Genomic DNA, 15,523 nt, shown 5'->3' with positions numbered 1-15,523 from the left:
GAAATGCAGTCCATCTGTACGCGATAGATCTGCCGTATGTTTCTGACATTTCACCAACTGTGTTTTCCGTGCTATTGACATGAAATTGTACTTCTATTTCTTCACCTAAATCCTGAACTATTAAATACAATTGAATTGCTTGTATTCATGAGTTGTCTGTCTGTGCTGTTTTTTTATACACGACTGGTTTGTCTGTGTTGTTTATATGCATGCTTGGTCTGTCGTTGTTTACATGAATGCGTGTTCTATCTGTGTTGTTTTGATGCATTTGTGTTCTATCTGTGTTGTTTATATGCATGTCTGGTATGTCTGTGTTGTAGGTATGCACTTGTGGTCTGTCTGTGTTGTTTGTATGCGCGTGTGGTCTTTCTATATTGTTAATAACGCGCAAGTGGACTATGTTGTTTGTATGAATGTGAACTATGTCTGTGTTGTTTGTATGCATGTGTAGTATGTCTGTTTTGTTTCTATTAATGTGTGCTGTCTGTGTTGTTTGTATGAATGTGTGGTCTACCTGTGTTGTTTGTATGAATGTGTGGTCTACCTGTGATGTTTGTATGAATGTGTGGTCTACCTGTGATGTTTGCATAAATGTGATGTTTGCCTGTGTTGTTTGTATGTAAGTGTGGTCTGCCTGTGTTGTTTGTATGAAGTGTGGTCTGTCTGTGTGTTTTTTTGCATGAAAGTGTGGCTTTCCTGTATTGTTTGTACGAATGTGTGGTCTTCCTTTTATGTTTGTATAAATGTGTGGTCTGTCTGTGTTTTTTGTATGCATGTGTAGTCTGTCTGTATTGTTTGCATGAAAGTGTGGCTTTCCGGTGTTGTTTGTATGCATATGTGGTATGTCTGTGTTGTTTGCATAGAAGTGTGGTTTTCCCCTTGGTGTTTGTATGAAGCATGGTCTGTACGTGTTGTTTGTATGCATTAGTGGACTGTCCTTGTTGTTTGTGTGAAGTAATGTCTGTCCTTGTTGTTTGGTTTGTGTCTCTCGTTCTGTTAGGCTTCAACTCATTGCCTTTAAACAGGATATTTGATATAGTTTGACTACTGTTCTTAACTGTGTATATTCCATTCTGTATACTTTTATCAACAAACCTTATCGATTTGAAAAGTTCAAGCAAACTAAGACATTGATGAAAAAAGTGTTTCACCTATTTACTTTTGTCTACATTCATTTATTTATTAATGTTTGGTTTTCTTGAATATACGGGGTATTTTTTTTAGTGTTCTAGTAAATATCTTATGTTTAAAATGCTATTTGAAATGGGTTTTATCCAAATAATTTCTTACAATGTTCTTTACCAAACAGTTTTCGAAATACGCTTATTTAAATATTTGTTTCAACATTTAACAAAACATCAACGACAAATTATTTAATTTGCAAATGTAGAAAACCTGTTCACACAGTCGCTAATGGTGACCTACTTGTATTCGTGCGCGGCCATTTCGTTATTTTTTCCATATGGTCAGATAAACATCACTATTTCTTTTCCATAAACCGATGGTTATCACATTATTTACTTGTGGTAGTGGCAATTTTGAGCGCATATTCCGTCTATTGCAAGCTTGGTAACGACAGACAAATGTTTGTATTTTGACACGGTTTCTGCATTTGACACATCTATACGAATGAGTATAATTATAAGAAGTGATAATCAATGAACGACACTAGCTACTAGTAACCGTGAGAATTCATGTTTTTTTGCGGAAACTCAAACAGTCGTGACACTTTCAAAAATTCAAACATGTATCCAATGTCCTTCGAAATACCTGTAAACCTACAAGAGTAAGGCTACTAACAATCCCTGCGGAGAAATGAAAATGTCGTTGATAAAACAAATGCGTCATTTTCATACAGCATTTTTTCAAAGACGTATTATTGTCTCTGAAGCGTTATGCAAATAATCCGTGTAAATATAAACTCTGAATGTTCTGAAATTGCTGTGTGTTTTTAAATAGTTTATGTAGGTACTGATTATCATGAAGTCCTTCGGACTTCACAAACTCTACACTAATAAAATGTTTCATCAAGTGATACACTGCAATACTTAAATGCTAAATCAAGCTATGCCATATGGCGTCATTGAACGTCCAAATCGCATAGACATCGTTTGTGATATATTTTATTGCTATTGGAACAAAATTAAATCGTATATGTGATTACAGGGTGACCAAGCACATTGAACATACCTTCCAGTGTAAATTTTCTATTCTTACTTAATTTGGTCTATAAATACAAATCTGTTATGTTTTGCTGTTTACATTAAAGTTATTAATTTGTCTCAGATTGAAACATTCCCCAGTCAAAAGTATTCATTTGCTGTATCAATCTCGCGCCATGACGTCATTGTGATTTCCAAATTCTCTTTTAAGACGGCATCTCATTGACGTTTTTTAACACTTTGTTCAAATAAAACAATGATCATGTGATAATATAGTTAATTCATGGTCCTTTGTACAACAATCCAAACTGTTGTCCCTGCTGAGATGTCATCACTTCCACCTCTGGACAGCAGTATACAGTTGTTGCATGTGCATTTGTGAAACAGTCGAAACAGTGGTCCCGAGGTGAAGGGGATGACCTCTGAACTGTTGTCCCGAGGTGGCGGGGATGACATCTGAACTGTTGTCCCGAGGTGGAGGGGATGACCTCTGAGCTGTTGTCCCGAGGTGGAGGGGATAGCCTCTGAACTGTTGTCCCGAGGTGGCGGTGATGACTTCCGAACTGTTGTCCCGAGGTGGGGGGATGACCTCTGAACTGTTGTCCCGAGGTTGAGGGGATGACCTCTGAACTGTTGTCCCGAGATGGCGGAGTGACCTCTGAATTGTTGTCCCGAGGTGGCGGGATGACTTCTGAACAGTTGTCCCCAGGTTGAGGGGATGACCTCTGAACTGTTGTCCCGAGGTGGCGTTTATGACTTCTGAGCTGTTGTCCCGAGGTGAAGGGGATGACCTCTGAACTGTTGTCTCGAGGTGGCGGGGATGACTTCTGAACTGTTGTCCGAGGAAACATCTATAAATTGTCACATTGTTTTTTTACGTCTGATATTGATTTGTTTACGTCTAGTAATGATCTTGGTCATAAATAGACGATTGGGCGCATGAAATTTCTCGGTATTCTCCGTGAACCAGTTAAACTTACAAAAACAATACCGGAAAATCACAATGGTATGCCGTTTACTTTTAGAATCTCGATAAAACCCATGACGTACCTATGACATAGCCTCACGCGCGGGTAACAGTTCATACTGTCTACAAGTAAACAGGTCAAAACATTGTTGATAACTATTTGTAAATCAGTCGAAAATAGTGAATTACATTTATATAAGGCATTGGGCAATAATTTTGATGGTTACCCAATTGACCATGAAATAACTGTATATTTATACAAATGTTTTTACGAATATTTAACATTATTTTTAAAGTGAAACGGGCTAAAATGAGAGGACCAGTGAAATTATGTTTCGATTCAGTTTTACACATGCTTCTTTCGGTGATTTTGTCGGGGAATATTTCATCGTTATTTTTCCGATTAACCGCCGGAAAATTTAATTAATTTATCGCCTACATTTCCTTTATACTGCTGATCTTGCCTAGAAGATAATAATATCGCCTAGGAGTCTACAGCAGATGCGATCGGTAATACATTATGTTTCAAACTTATGCTTAGCTTAGCACATTTTGACCTGACATGCAAAACACGGCTATTTTTTGGCTGTACCAAATTATACTACATTGCTTGAGAGAATAAGTAACATTCGGAATGTCTGTGCTCGAAATTGTTTAGTCTAGTAAATATCGACTCGTTGTTTATTGTATGGCTCGTTTTTATAATAGGTTTATCGAAAATTTAAAAATAAATTCCCTCTTTAGGGCTCAAGGCAAGGGCCAAAACGACAATGAAACATACCCTCAACAAAATTGCTTTACTGTAAGAGATGAAGTATTGCAAAATATTCTAGTAAATATTACTGTTATCGTGTAGAAAACTTTAGTGGTTACATACAGTTTGCATGCGTAAATTTTATTGTTAAGCATGTTTTCAAATAAGCAATTTAAAGCCTTAGGTGAGTGTCATGGTTAAATTATCGTTAACTAGAAATTGCATTGACAGCTTTATAATAATAGATAAAATGACAATTTTAATGTATTTGATTTTAACATTTCAGACAAGAAAACTTTACAATAAAGGGAGGCTCAAAATGGCAGTACTTGTTGGTATTCATGGCAATGCAAAAAAGAATATATGCGAATATCCATTCCTAACAAGTTTGTCTTAACAAGTGCATTGAACCTTCCTTAAATAATCGGGGCAGGTGATTTTAAGTAACAAATCCTCATAAGGATGTCTGAAAAATTTGAATGACACCGCATGGGAGATTGCGTGCATGCATTATAGTTCTGGAATCCGTCAAGTTGCAAAAAGATCCATGAGATAGAGAGTTCTCAGCTGCAGTTTTAAGACGAATAAAAAAAAATTGAAGACGCTGTTCATGGTGCTTGAAATTTTACTTAAAGAGGTTCGATCACATGTTTCATATGCAGGACATGTGATACGCTAGATGTTCTTTTAAAAACAGCATGGTTTCAGCATAACGCAGGTATTTGACGTAAAGACGACATTGAACGTCCGTTTCTACACGGTTTCTTCCGAAAGGCGGCGACGAAAAAACCTGATAAATATTGTGAAATGAAATTACCACGATAGAAGGGCTGGTGTAATTTCCCTTATTGTTTAATTCAGCTACAACGACGACACTGTTTTTTCCTGTAGCCATTCGATTGTTTAGTGATCATCTGATGGTATGCCCGTTTCTACCATCACCCCCCCCCCCCCTTCCTACACATAAATATTACCAAATTTATTTTAACACGCACTTCTAATGGATGGTATCGTTTTTATCCTAAACCAGCGCCCTCACAACATTCTAACAGCGCCAAAACAATATCCTAACAACGCCCTCGAACACCTTCACAGCGCGCTCACAACGCCCTCGAACACCTTCACAGCGCGCTCACAACGCCCGGATACTTGACTTCAATAGCGTCTGAACATATATGGAATTTCCAACAGCGTGAGGGATGTTAACATTTAATTATAATATAAGATGCGGCATAGAAATGATTTGTATGACCTGACTTTGAAGTTAATTTGATGGAAAGAGATGTGCGTCTAGCAATATCAATCATTTATTATATAAATGACGTTAATCCTCGTCCGATCAATATATCGAAGGCTGGTATATAATTTTGGAATATGTATACAAACGAAATGCTAAATATGTTCTGCTACAGAAGACGAAAGCCAAATTGCAGGCTTTCCTTTGAATTACCAATAGCGATGATCAAATTATAAAGGCCTGATTCTGGCAATTGAGTAAAGATGGCCTGAATGGTTTAGACTTTAAACAATAAAACCAAACCTATTGTCTACCACGTATTAAAGAGAAGCATACAGAACAATGCTGCCAAATGGTATACAGGTACTTTAAAAGTTATCAAATTAGGCTGGATTTTAATTTGTTACCAGGCGTTTTGTTTTAGATTAAATTGATTTTGATTTCTGAGTGATAATTTAAGTCTTAGATATACTGTGTCTAATTGTATCGATCATGATAGTAAAAAGATGAATTGCGTGTTTTTTTCTTCCAAACCCTATACATTTATGAAGAAATCCTCGGTAAAAAACAGTTGTGTACACTTCACAAACTAGGTTGCGCCTCATAGTGTATTGAGATGTAATCAACGGCAGTGCTATTCGATGTAGATAATGCCGTAGTCAATAAAATAGTTCATAGAAATGTCGCCATTATCTTTTTTAGATATAGATGTAATGTTATTTCAAACAGTAAGTATCACATTTTATTGGTCGATGCGGCATAAGATTATACTCTGAAGTATTTTTCAAGTGTTTAGTTGTTTTGAGTTGCTCGTGCTAGTGGGCTATATAGTCTGCAAACGTTTAAACGAAAATACCATCCTCAGCTTATCTGGGAGGCAATATTGTAATGTCAATTCCAACAAATAAAAAATAAGACCATTTTCGATAAAAACAAACGTTTGTTAATAGTTTGTAGGCGTGTATTGGTAATGTTTCTTCCTCAGCACAAATTACCTCGTCTGTAAGGCTTAATTTGCAACGGTCCAATATGAATAATGATTGAAAATAATGGTCTACAAAATTTAGGGACCAGACACGCAATCGTTACGGAATGTTGCGACCTTTCTGTCTGAAGCAAACTAATGGTATCGGAAAAAATGATATTTTAATGAAAATCGATTTAGAACGTAAAGATAATAGCATTTATCAAGAACCACTAATTGATAAGTGGCCTGAAAATTGTTGACTAACTGTTCAGCCTCTAGCCGTGTGCAAAGGCACACACGGATAGAAAATTCCGTGGATAGAAACTTGGTGATTTTCCTTCATAAATTGGTGTTTATTTTGTTTTTGAAACTGTATCTGGGAATTAACTAAGACTATATTGTTAAACAAAGCAAAACTGTCAGAATATATTTTCTATCAGACACGCACATTTTTCTTTAAAATAAGTTTATATAAATAATGTTTTGAATATGTTAGTCAATAATACGGCGGAAGAGACAATTTAAATACATAAGGGAAAATATATCATTCGGATGTAAATTATTAATAACAAAAACCTTTAAGTTTCGGTTTGATTTATTCTATTATTAACAGTTATGACACGTTTATGCCAGCATTATATCGTCCATCCAAAATAATTGGTAATAATTTGTGTACGTCTTTCAGGGTCGTTGTTTCCGTAACATGTATGACTTTACTAACGTTCCGAAAAGAATAAAAATATTAATCTAGCTTTAAACATAATCCCACCTAATCTACATAATAATTGACTAACACATCATATTTGGCAAACTGCATCCCCTGGCGTGTGCGTGTTTTGTAAGACTTTCTACTCTATTATTTCAAATAGTTATGGCATGGCCATTTTGATACCAAAAGAAAACTGCTTCTTCAGATGTTGCTGGTGTATAAACTAAAAGACAAAGTTTTGTGGTGGTTGTTGTTAGTGTTAATGTTAATGACAACTGCAACGATCGTAAACAAGATTGAACAAGAAACATTACATTTGTTGACTCGAGAGATGTAGATTCAAGCGAGAGAAATCATGTCTTCCAGGAGGAAATGTCCGTGTACAGTTACATTTCAAGTACGGATAAGCCACAATGTTTCAATATTTCAATTGATTTAAGTCCTACCATTCGTTTTAAAAATGATATATTGGAGGAAAACGTAAATCTGTATAAAAAAAGTGACGCAAATGTAACTCCATGGTCTGAACTGTGGAAAAGTTCAAAAAACCGTATGTGAATCTATAAACTTCTGTTTGATGGAATACTTGTTATTGGTGCTACGAACGCTGTTATTTGGGGTGAATTAAACTTGTCTCCACCACAGAGACTTGAAAGTATGAAACTGATCCCAACAGCTAAAAGTTCCTTCTCTTTTCAATTATATAACCATAGTGGATTATTAGCTTTTATAATATGTAGAAATATCGTCGAGAAACATGATTTATAGTTGTTTTGTGTCCCATGACATGATAAGCAGTCAATAAAATGTTGTATTGTCCTTTTTAGGGTCAATACTGATCTTACACAACTAAGGTTACTATTTAAAGTAAACCAGGGGCAACTGTAGGGATATGCATCATAGTTTCAAGTCCCTGTTGTCTCTCCTGTTTACAACATGGTATTTTAAAATAAGTTTGTGATCAGAGGAACATGTATGAATTAACTTATCATTAAATATGTTTCCAATAAATCAAACTACCTGATAAATATGTTACATCTGCTTTTAATACTAAAAGAGCAGATCTTTTTCGAGCTAGAATTAAATCATTAAAATGCAGAGATAACGTTATTATAATCATAATTCAGTACAATGAACCTGGCAATATACCGAAGATAATCGCAATGACAATTAAGTTCGCATTTTCCGTCTATCGCAGACTTAGTAATGTCATAAAAATGTTTGTATTTTGACGTGGTATTACTTGATACGCTTCCTGATTTTGACACAAATATACCAAGAAGTATAATTATCAGCTGTGATAATCGGTAAACGACGATATCATACAAAGTCATCATTTTTTTTTATCTGCGGAAACTCAGACGATCGTAACACGTTCACTGAGTCAATTATGTACAGGTTTGCCACGGCAAAATTAAAAATATTCGGAATAACTCTAATACTATAAAATAAATGTTTATAACCTTTGTTGCGGAGAAATATATTTGACGTCGAAACAAAGCTGTCATTGACTCCGCCCCTGTTAAAACAGGCGACATTTTCAACGACGTTTACTGTGCTGGGATACGATGCTCCGTCAAACAATGACGTTAAACATACTGTAAAATATCTTTCCAATTTTTTGATAATTTGCCAATACCTTGTGTCAGGTATGTTTTTCTCTTTCTTGTTAAAATTACTTATATCGGCGTCGTCGGTTAGAGACGCTATCTAACATCATGCATGTATCCACATTTTTGATTTTGGAGTCACTCGACTGCCTTTTTCATGACATAGTTATTGAAATTGCTATAGAGAGGCATTAACACAGTTATATAACTATTGCAATATTCATTTTCAAAAGACGTGTCAATTAATTAATGTGTGTAAGATTAGATCTGTGTCTATATATAATTGTGCACGTTTCTTTACGCCCATCGACTTGCATTGAAGCTAAGATAACTTCGAAAAATACCTGTAACGTCTCATATTTTTTTCAACCATTTTATACCCTAATATTCAGTCTTTCGAGTTTTGTAATAAAAAATGTGGGTTTTCGGGTTAAATAATCAAACACTTTAAAACAATGCGTTCCAAAACGTTTGATTTTACATTGCTGACGTCAACGATATTTTGTTGTGCGTAATACTGGTGCTAAATTGTGGTGTTTGAAAAATTGAATGCATAGAGAACGGAATGTTTTCCAATAACAAAAACAAAATGAAAACAATAACGTTAAGCAAATGAAACGGATAAATGGTTATCCATAACAGGAGGTGCTTTTGATTGATTTGCAAGAATGATTGATACAATTATCGGTTACATGAACGATGGAGATTATGCACATTCTCGTGCGTATTGTTTAGGGACGTATTTATTTCACGTCGCGTTGATCATTTTCAGATAAACATGTTACATTACAGTTTACGATTTGTTATATACATGTAATTAAGAATCATTTAACATTCCTGGATGGTATCCAGTACGGTTGCCAAACAAGGCTCCGTGTGGGGATCAAACCCGGGACCCTCTGAACAAGAGACCGATACTCTAACCACTCAGCAATTGCCACCGGTTGAACATCTTAATGCTCCGGTATATAAAGCGTTAGTTTTCAAATGCAAATAATGAGTGTAAATTAAAACATGAAATATTTTAAAATTGTGGTGTATCTGTAAATCATTTTATCAAAACTAAAGATAATCATAAAGTCAAATAGTTCATACTGCAATGAACTGCAATACTGCAACACGCATTGTATGCATCACATATAGTGCCATTTCACAAACAGGGTCCAAATCCCATAGACAAAGTTTGCAATAAATACTATGTTAATCAAAGAGAATTGAACCATATAAATTAGCAAATGGTTTACATTAAGCCCATCTTTAACTAGCTTTCAGATAATCGTTTTATGGATGAAACTTATTCAAGAATCATTAAGCATTATATTTCAAGTGAAACGGGTTAAAATGAGGAGAACAGTAAACTTATGTTTTGATAAATTTCCTGTTTCAAGCGGTAATTTTGTCGGGATATAATTCGCCATTCTTTTTCGATAGTCCGCTGAAAACCATGAATTCGAACTAATTTTGAATGTTTAGTTTAGTCCTGTATTGCTGCAAATTGCTCATAATAAGTTTGAAACAGAATGTATTACCGATAGCATCTGCCAAGCTTTACAGATTTGATCGGACATGCAACAAACACGCAAAGACTACTATAACAATGATTTTACATTCAAAGAACATAGTTTGTATTATCTCCATATGCATTATTGAAATATGATATGAGGGCGTAATTTATTGCCTTAATAAACTGGTTAAGATAAATAACATTTGATCAACGTAGCTTGTATGATCAGTTTTAGATATCACACATTGGTATTTTTCCACACAGTACACTATTAGTTTTAGAGGACCCGTCTACTACTTCAATTATTGAAACGGAATTACATTCTTGTTGTAAACGTGTGTTGCGGTGCCGTATATACTCCTGACACGGAAGCTTTTCATATTACACAGTTTTATCTTTAATGTCTGTCTCATCATAAACTTTAAACTTTTACAATAGTGATGACGAGAGGTTAAAAATGGTGCGAATGACAATGCAATAAAGAATATACATGCGAATATCCGTTCCTAAAATGTTTGTCGTAACAAGTGCATTGAACTTTCCTTAAACGTTTTAGGCAGGTGGAAGAAGAAGCACATCGTCAAATCTATATCCTCAAATGTATATGAAAACGCTGGAATTGAATGTGTGCATGCATGTATTCCTAGAGCCTGTTCAAGTTGGACTTGAGGTCTATGACCAGGTGCACATTGCTCAAAAGAAGAAAAATGAAGACGCTGTTCGTGGTACATGGAGATGCAGATTTGAATTGTAGAATCGTTGACAAATTGACAACAATCTGTTTAAAACTTTGTTAAAAATGATTGTGTTAACCTTATTGACAAACATCAAACAGGAATTGACATGAAGCATGTAAAAAAGTATTGTAGTCATACCGCAGCATACGCTATAACATGCCTGTTTCTCCATTACAAGTCACTGCACAAGTCCCTATAAGTTGTAGAATTTGTAATAATTATTTTGGAGTGTTGGTACATATTTGTTACTTTAGGAAACGTTAACGTCATTGTTAAGGTTTTGTTCTGGTAAATCATGTTATCATACACAAGTTATACACTCCACAATATGTAGAAAATCCTTTTGAGGTGGCCTGGGAAGTACTAATAGGGTAGATGTTCTACTTAATTCATCATAGTTATAATTTAAGTCCTACCATCACAGACATCCCTTCACACGAATCTGACCAAATGTGTTTTAACAACTCCGACTCTAGCGGGCTACTAGAGGTTTCTTATCTTCGTACACGCACTTTCTTATAGATGGTGTCCTTACCATTAGTTACTCGCATTCTCTATAAGCTTCAAGCATCAACCTTCTAGTACTGATTCCGATAGACAACGCCTTCAAATCAACCTCAGAGCGCATTCACAGCACCTTCATAGCGCCCTCATAACACCTTTATAACGCCAAACCAGCACCTTCAAAGCGCCTTCACGGCGCCCGCGCACTCGATTTCAATGGCGTCTGAACAAAAAATGAACGCTTGTTGCTGTATGTCATTTCAACTATGTGAGGGATGTTAACAATAAATCATTATATAATACGGCATAAAAATGATTTGTATGGCCTGACTTTGAAGTTAATTTGATGGAAAGAGATGTGCGTCTAGCAATATCAATCATTTTTTATATAAATGACGGTAATCCGATTCCGATCAATATATTGAAGGCTGGTATGTTTTTTTTGGAATGTGTATACAAATGAAATGCTAAATATGTTCTGCTACGGAAGACAGAAACCAAATTACAGGCTTTCCTTTGAATTACCAATAGCAATGATCAAATTCATAAAGAAAAGTTCGGTAAGTTGAGTAAAGATGATCTGAAAGTCGACAATAATTTAGACTTTAAAAAATAAAACTTAACCTATTGTCCATCACCTATTAAAGATTAGTAGACAGGGCAATGCTGCCAAATGGTATACAGGTAGTTTTAAAGTTATCAAATTAGGCTGGATTTTAATTTGTTACCAGGAATTTGTTTAAATGCATCCTATAAGGTATCCGATACACAAATGTAATATTTCAAATAAGTTGGTATCACATTTGAATGCTCGAAGTGGCATAAAATTATACACTGAAGTAATTTCAAAGTTTGAGTTGTTTTCAGTTGCTCGTGCTAGGGGGCTATATAATCTGCACAACTTTAAACGAAAATACCATCCAGAGCTTATCCGGGAGGCAATATTGTAATTTCCATTCCAACGAACTAGATTAAAAAGCTAAGACCATCTGCGATAAAAACAAACGTATGTCAATAGTTTGTGGGCGTGTTTTGGGCGTGTATTTGCATAATTTCTTTCTCAGCACAAATTACGTCGTCTGAAAGTCTTATTTTGCAACAGACAAATATGAATAATGATTGAAAATAATGGTTTACAAAATATATAGGGACCAGACACGCAATCGTTACGGAATGTTGCGACCTTTCTGTCTGAAGCAAAATTATGGTATCGCAAAAAATATTAAAAATGGTAATTTAAAGAAATTCGATTAAAAGACCGTCTCGTATTAGAACATCACGATAATTGCACGTTATTTAGTACGAATAAGTGATAAACGGCCTGAGAAATTGTCAACTGACTGTATAGCCTCGAGCCGTGTGCAAAAGCACACGAGGATAGAATGTTCCGAGTATAGACAGTTCACTTGGGGATTTTTCCATTGGTGTTTATTTGTTTATTAAACTGTAGCTTGGTATTAACTAAGACAATATTTGAAACATAACAAAGCTGTCAGAATAGTTTTTTATCAGACACGCACATTTATTCGTTAAAAGAAGTTTATATAAATTATGATACGAATATGTCAGTCAATAATACGGTCGGAAATGACAATTTAAATACATAAGGTAAAATATAGCATTCGGATGTAAATCATTTATAAAAAAAACCCTAGAAGTCTCGGTTTGATTTATACTATTTATTTACCGTTATGACACGTTTATGCCAGCATGATTTTGTCCATCGAAAACTAATTGGTAATAGTTTGTGGTAGTCTTTCAGGGTCGTTGTTTCTGTAAGGCCATGTAGCACTACACTAACGTGCAAAATACAAATTTCATCGATATTAATCTAGCTGAATACGTTATCCCACTTAACACACGTAATAATTAGCTTACACATCAGTTTGAGGCTAACTTCGTCCTCGTGCTTGTGTTTTGTAAGATTTTCTACTCTATTAATTCCACTAGTTATGGCATGGCCTTAGATATTTTGATACGTGTCTGTTAAAGTGGTTATCATATTTTAAATTTTTAATCGATTTAGAAATGATACTTCTTAAGTCACATTCGCGCACATTTTGATACCAGAAAAAAAGTTTGTTCTTCAGATATTGCCGGTGTATAAAATACAACACATTGTTTTGTTGTTGTCAACAACAACATTCTCAAACCCTTTAGCATGTATGAATGAACAAGAATCATTACATTTGATGACTCGAGAGATGTAGATACAAACGAGAGAAAGCATGTCTTCCAGGAGAATATTTCTGTGTACAGTTACATTTCAAGTAAGGACATATTAGGCACAATTTAACAATATTGAAATTTAATTAAGTAATAGAATTCGTTATAAAATAATTGGTTGGCGGAAAACGTAACTCTGCATAAAAAATAGCTGACGTTAAGGTAACTCCATTGTCTGTAATCTAACTGTGGATATGTTCATAAAACCGTACGTGAATCCCTAAACGTCTTGATGATGAAGTAATTGCTAGTTGTCCTTCGAACCCTGTTAACTGTTGTATTTTTTTTTTTTTTTCAGGGTCATGACTGATTTTACCCAACCGCAGGCTACTATTTAAAGTAAGCCAGGGGCAGCTGTTGCAATCTGCATAATATTTTCAAGTCTCTGTAGTCTCCCCTGTTTACAACATGGTAATTAAAAATAATTTTGTGATCAGATGAACATGTATAAATGTACTTATCATAAGATATGTTTCCAATAAATGAAACTAAATATATTACATTTGCTTATTATACTAAAAGAGCAGATCTTTACGGAGCTAGAATTAAATCATCAACAGATAACATAAGAATAATTTTTATTCAGTTCAATAAACTGGGCAAATAAACATGACGTCAAATAAACCGATGATCATCGCAGTGACAACTTGGAGCGCATTTTCCTTCTATTGCAGACTTTGTAATGTCATAAAAATGCTTTGTATTTTCACATGTTATTTAAGGAATGAATTGCGGGGTTGATGTCATTATCGGGGTATGAACGCAATTGGGATGGTCAAAGTGTGTGGAGTCCGAATTTAATTTGATTAAAAAAGAGTTATTATTGAAAATGATTTAGTATAAGTATGTTTAAGTCATACCAATATCGCTCAAGTGACGGTTGAGAGCAGCCCTGATGTTTTTCATGGTGTTTATGTGGTAAACTTTCAGTTGCAGTTCAGCAGACTTGCTTTTCTTCTCCTGAGGTGCTTCCTCGCAGTAAAACTTCCTCAACAGGTTGTTAAGACGCTCCTCCTCGACTGTGGCCAAATCAACGACATCCCCATGTACAGACAAGTGCCAGTCTGGGGAAGAAAGAATCATGTACCATTTTGATTAAATAATTTTAGTGGAAGTGTGTTATTTTAAGCAAACATTTAGGACCTTCTGTGATTTAAAAAACCGCCATAGAATCACATACAATGTAAGGCAACAGTGAAAGGAAAACAAAATAAGTTTGATGTGTGTATATTTCTTTTTATCATTTAATCAAATGTGCACACAAAGTTGTAAACATTAAAAAATAAAACACATACATGCAAATATTTATTGTGAACTTTATAAATCTGTCATTGAAATAAACCATTTTTGTAGAATCTATAAATATTCTAACCTTGAAATATTTTGAGGCCCCATTGAGTATGAGTTTTTGTCTTCAATGTGTTTAAAATCTTCTTCTGTTTTTGATTTAAATCGACCGAGTGACCCAGTTTCAGTTTCACTTTTAGTTTCACTTTTAGTTTCGCTTTTGATTTCCGTGCCTGCGTGTATGGCGTCTACATTTTCTAAGCCGGTAACTTCATTCAAAACCAATGGAAGATCTAGTTCTGATAGCATATTAGACAAATCGACATCAAATGTGCCGAAATCAGTGTCAAATGTGCCGAAATCAGCGTCAGCCATTTAAATCGTCTGCAGCAAAACTTTTCATTCATAAAAGTAGTACGTTGTTAATATTAATACGCGATGACTCACGATCCGAACATATCCGAAGAGGTTGCGTTCGTCGATTGATGAACGCAATTGCCCAAAGGCAGTTCATTGAAGGAATGGAAGTTGAGGTGTAAATATTACTTGATAAGCTTCCTGATTTTGACACAAATATACCAAGAAGTATAATGATCAGCTGTGATAATAGGTGAACGACACTTGCTTTTGGCAAGAGTGAGATGGAAAATTCATGTTGAAGTAATTATACGAAGTCATCATTTTCATCTGCGTAAACTAAAAAAATCGTGACACGTTCACTGAGTCAATTATTTATCGGTTTGCCACGGCACAATTTTTAAAATATACGGAATAACTCTAAAACTATAACAGTAATGTTTACAACCTTCACTGTTGTGAAATGAATATGACGTTGAAACGAGGACGTCATTGACGCCGC

This window comes from Mya arenaria, chromosome 1 (assembly GCF_026914265.1).
Source record: "Mya arenaria isolate MELC-2E11 chromosome 1, ASM2691426v1".
NCBI lineage: Eukaryota > Metazoa > Mollusca > Bivalvia > Myida > Myidae > Mya > Mya arenaria.
The sequence above is the reverse complement of the archived record's forward strand: the minus strand, read 5'-3'. Positions refer to the sequence as shown.